This window comes from Mus caroli, chromosome 6 (assembly GCF_900094665.2).
Source record: "Mus caroli chromosome 6, CAROLI_EIJ_v1.1, whole genome shotgun sequence".
Classification (NCBI taxonomy): Eukaryota; Metazoa; Chordata; class Mammalia; order Rodentia; family Muridae; genus Mus; species Mus caroli.
In genome coordinates, this window is record NC_034575.1 from 91,001,301 (window position 1) to 91,007,010 (window position 5,710).

A 5,710-nucleotide genomic window follows, 5' to 3' on the forward strand; every position below is an offset into this window, starting at 1 on the left:
TAGCTCTGTGTTTCCATACTTAATGTGCTGACCCAGAACTATCAGCAAGCACGCCCCATCCCCCAACCACTCACTGGTGGTACTTGCCCATGCTTCAGAAAACACGACTTAGGGCTACTGGAGATATCCTTGTCAGAGGCAGTTGGCAAATTCCCCTGGCCTGTGATGGATGTCATCTGAAGTTTGTACATAGTGCCCTTGAACACAGCTGGCTTCTGGGCTCACAGAAAGGGCTCTCTGTAGCCCACAGGAGCCCATTTGGCATATATACAGGAAGCCAGGCCAAAAACCCAAAGTCTCTTGAGAACAACCACCAAGACCAGATTGAGAAGATAAACATGCCTGCTCTTGTATGCTGTGAAGGGCCCATTTCATGGTGTGTTCTATGAATTCTCTGGGTCTCTGGCAAAGTTGAGCCCTAATCTGTCTCAGCAGTACCCTCGCCCTTTGATATAACCTCTGTTGACTTTCTCCTCTCCTCCATCTCAATTCCCCCGTCCCCAGTGTCCTGAGGTTTCTTCTCCAAACAAACTGCTTCCACCTAAATTCTTTTGCCAGCTTTTAGAGAATACCACCAAAAAAATACATTTTATGGTTTTGCACCTAAAAAGTGAAAAAAGGAAGGAAGAAAGGAAGGAAGGAAGGAAGGAAGGAAGGAAGGAAGGAAGGAAGGAAGGAAGGAAGGAAGGAAGGACATAAAGGCCATCTGTTCAGTATCACTCCCTGATAAGGAACCTCAGTGGTTATCTCCCCCACTACTTGTAGAACCACAAGGTCGAGTGAGGAGTAGGAGCCTGCACGGGGATGGGTTTATGCCTCGGAGTCTTTTCAGGAGACCTTAGGCTCTTAATGTAAGCCTCCACTGTGAAGGGTGCGATCTCCCTTCTTACTCTGGGAAACATACAGCCTTTGTAGCTACATATAAGGACTTTTTCTATTTTTCTTTTCTTTCTTTAGATTGTTGGAGGGAGGCCGGCAATTTGATTACAACTGTACTGGTCACTTTACCTGTTGTGACAAAATTCCAGAGGTAAGTTAAGGAAGAAAGGATTAGTCTGGGCTTATAGCTTGAGGCCGCTCATGCTGCAGCCACAGCCAGAACAGAAGGATGTGACCTCTAGAGCTTTATTGTGTTCTCCTTCAGTCTAGAACCCCAGCCCATGGAACAACACCACTCATGTTTAGGGTGGGTCTTTCCAACCCAGTTAACCTCTCCAGAAACTCCCTCATAGACACGCCCACAGGTGTGTTTCTATGGTGATTCTAATTCTGGCAAGCTGACAACCAAAATTAACCAGCCCAACAATTTATCTTCTCATTTGTAGATTAGACCCCCTTATAAGTAGATTTTCTGAGATAAATTTAAAAGAGATCCTTTTGGCAGGAAGTGAGAGCAAACCAGTGCTTATTTTACCTAAATAGAAGAGCTCTGTTGACAATATGTAGACATTGCTTCAGAGAACAATAGGAATGGAATTCCACACACATGTTTAGCATACTTTTTGCAGAGGCTGTGTAATAAATAAATATGGTATTAGATTCACAAGTAAGACTCCGTGAGGCTTAGGATTCTAGTTAGCTTTGAAAGTATTTGTCAACAGAAGAGGATGGAAAATGTTGTACGGACCACTCACACCACTACACAGAAACTTTGTGAAGTCTTAACACTCTGCCCTTTTTCCTGTTAAAAAATCCTAACATCCCAGCTCCCCTGGAAGTTCCTTCCCCTCACTAGCCGACTTTTGAGGTTTATCCGTATACATCTGTGTGACTTGGTTCACTTACTTCAACTGCCGTTTGAGTAAATCAAAATTTGTTTTTCCATGTTTCCGACCCATGAACACGCCTTCCTTCCACTGTCTTTCCATAACAAATTCTATCTCTGCAAACACGCTTGGGCTTGGATGGTTGTTTGGTCTTAGGCACAGGAACTCTCTGCAAGACAAATGCCTACAAGTGAAGTGCTGGTTCTGTGCTCTGTGAGGCTTCAACCTCACTAGACACCACCAAGAGGTTCCACAGAGACCTGGTTATAATTCTATCAGCATGTATGAAATTTTTCTTTCTCCCACATCCTTGCCTGCATTTGGTATGGACAGATTGAAAATGTTTTTGCCAACCTGTGGCCTGTGAAAAGCATGTCGTTTCTGGTTATAATTTGTATTTTTCTCATTACTACAGTTTCGAGAAGGGTTATTTATACATTTTGGATGCTAATCCTGAGTGCTTTTAATTCATGGCAAATATTTCCTCAGTCAGTGAGTGTTTTTGAACATTATTTTTAGCATCCTTGAACTTTCTATGTTTTGTTTTTGTTTGTGTGTTTGTTTTGTGAGACAGGTTTCTCTGTGTAAGAGCCCTGACTGTTCTACACCTCACTTTGTAGACTAGGCTGACCAGGGAGAGATATACCTGCCTCCGTCTGCCGAGTGTTGGAATTAAAGGCATGCACCACCACCACCAGACCTAAGTTTTGAATTTTAATTTAGACAAGTTGACCAGTTATTTTCTTTATAGTTATTGTAGTTTGTATGCTTTTAAAGAAAATCCTTCCCTATGGTGACATCCTTGAGACATCCTTCACTTTAGAGTTTTACCTTCTCTAATTAGGCTTAAGACCTGCCTATGTACAAGTATGTTTAGTTTGCATATATGTATGTGCACTGTGTATGTGCCTAGTACTTGCTGTGATCAGAAGAGGGGGTCAGATCCTCTCAAACTGTGGTTCCGATGGCTGTGAGCCACCATGTAAGTGCTGGGAACTGAACCTGGGTCCTCTTAAGAGGAACAAGTTCTTTTAACTTTTTAAGCATCTCTCTAGTTCTCTCACACACATTTTAGAGTAGCTTGGTCAGGTCCATGATAAGGCCCAACTGTTGACATTACATTCACTGAAACCACTTTGAATCTGCTCATTTAAGGATAGTGACATTTAAGGCTTATGACATTGAGACATCCATTTAATATATATGTCCCTGTGTGTTGGATGCTTTCAAGTGTTTCCATATCAGTTTGTCTTTATTTTAAATGGGGCTACATTTCTCACACTCTTCACAAAGGGAGGAGAAACAGAGGCTACCTCCTGATGGGACGCAGCAAGGCTGTTCAGAATTATACAGAATAATAATTACCTCTAAGGTTCACTTTTGAGAATGTCTATCAGGAAGTCTCGAGTTTTAGCCTCCCGCTGCTTCATATGAGTGCTGGGATTATAGATGCCTGCGACTAGGTCCTGTTTTCTGTGGGTTCTAAGGATCCAAATTCAGGCCTCTACCTTGTATGGCAAGTACATACTCAACTGAGCCATCTCCTCTGACCCAAGAATCTTCAGAAAGGCTTTGGTGGCAACAAAACCATCCCCAAGGCATTGAACTAGCTTTTTCTGGGCTTTAGTAAAATGCCTGTGATTTCACCCCATCTTTCCTTTTAGCACCAAAGCATCTCTCAGTTGGAGCAGAAAGTGTGGCTAGGATTGGGTAACAGCCTTCGTTTCGAACCACAGAAGCTTGGGGTCTTTAAACTTCCTCTAAAGCAAATTTATGAATATTTCCTTTTTTAAAAGGCCACATTCCCCCCCCCTTTAACACAGATAGTAAGATGAAGCCAGAAAACATTTTTAGTAATTTTTCAAAAATCCTTTAACCAGACCACCTAAATAAAGGAAAAAGGCCCCGAAGCAGCTTAGGTTGGGTGAACTTGAACCAGTGTGGCTGGAAGAGTGGTCAGAGAAGTCCAGAGCTTATTATGTAGAGACCTGTGGGGTACTGGGTTCTCACATGGAGTTATGAAAAAAAAGAGTCTTTTAAAGAGTTTGAAATGGTTACATAAGGAGATGTGGTGCCCCGGGGTTTATGATGTAGATGTGGTCACTGTCACTCACTCTGAAGACCAGCTACATGGAGATATAATAGGGCTGGGTTGTTCACCCAGAGGACACGATTATATTTAAGCCAAGGGGCAAGTGATCAACCTTGAGAGGTCTTGTGAGTGTCATTCTCAACTGTATTTTATTTGTAGTACTAGTTTTATATATTTCTAATATATACAATTAGCAATATGTTTTAGATGATTCTATTTATTTGGCATTAGATGATTTATTATTTAGCACTATTCCCAACCAAATGTTTTCTGCTTCGGAGAGCTTTTAGACATGTGTCGTGGCAATTATTTGGGGTCTTTGTCTTGGATCCTCCACATCTACTACTTCTTGCCTTGCTCTCTGCTTCAGGAACTTCCTGTGGGAAGTTCATAGTCTCTTGCTCCACTGGCTTTCAGAAAGGTAGCTATGGCCCATAGCAAGCTTCAGCAAATAAGAAGAGGAAGAAGACGGATCCATGCACTCAGTCCCTGGTTTGGACTCCTCTTGTGCTCAACTACATTTTGAAAAGGAAGGCCACACCTTCGTTTTAAGCATCCTGTCCCTTAGGGCTCTCCTTTCAGTTCTAGTAGCTTTTCTCTCCAACCTTTGGTCTATGGGAAGTGACATCTTCACTATAACTAGTCCGTGGCTCACGAACTGTGGGTCTTTATTCCCAAATGCCTGGAAAAAAACCCACTGCACATAAAACTTCCTTGGGGAAGTTTATTATTCGTGCTCCATCTGTCTTCGTCGGGACCCAGAGCCAATATGGCACTGGTTTATCTTTTCACATTCAAACTAGGCAACTTTGGCTTTAAACTTTGGTCTGTTTTCCTCTTCTGTTTGTCCCTTTTTCTTCCTCCTCATCCTCATAGCCTATAAAAAGTACACAAAATGCAGAGAGACATGTATAGGATTCCAGGAAGTAACTTACAGGGAACTTGTAAAATAAATAGTTGGTTTCCTCCAGATTCTATTTGGGGTATCAGAGCCCTTGTGAGCCTGGCACATGGGTTTCACTTATGTTAATGGGACACGATTGACGCTAGGCCTAGGATTGACCCCAAGCTTGTTGGTTGCCATTCCCTTTCCCATCCTGTCCCCTCAGATCACTGAAAGTTGTAATTATCCATTGAAAGTTTACAAAGAAATTCCAGCAGGGGGCTAGAAGAACTGAGTCATACTTCATTATGTGGATAGAGCTCTAAAAAATATAGCAAAAAGCTCTGGGATATGGGGCCAAGCATCGAGTCCAGTGCTTGGCAAATCCTCAATATCTGACCTCCGTCCTATAATCAAATTTAACAGTGATTTTTTTTTCATCTGATTCTTGGACCTTGGTATTTTTCCTTGTCTGTGGGGCCAGCTCTGACCACCTCTGTCTCTTTCCTTTTGTTTTCCAGAGAAGGGCATGACAGAGACAATCTGACAGGATTCCAAGCAGTTGGGCCATTTCTACTTCAGATTTTGTAAAAAAAAAAAAATTATTGCATAGGATCTTTTGATAGAGCAAACTCACTTGGATAAATCTCAGTGCTGGTGTAAGCATCTCCTTGGTCAATAATTACTGAGCGAATGGCTACAGTTGTTCCTAGAAGAGGCCAACTCAACATCTGGCTTAAAATGCATTTGGCTTGCAGGCTCCAAAGTGCTCTCTGCTTATTCTCCCAATAAAAGACTTATAAAAACTAAAGAAAATGCAAAATGTTCAACAACTGAAATCTTTGGGAGTATTCCCTTAAGTTTATGCAAAAGAGTTACACACAAGAGGGGGAGGGAGCGAGTGAGCAAGGGAAGGAGAGAGGGAGGGAGAAAGAGAGGGAGAGGGAGAGGGAGAGGGAGAGGGAGAGG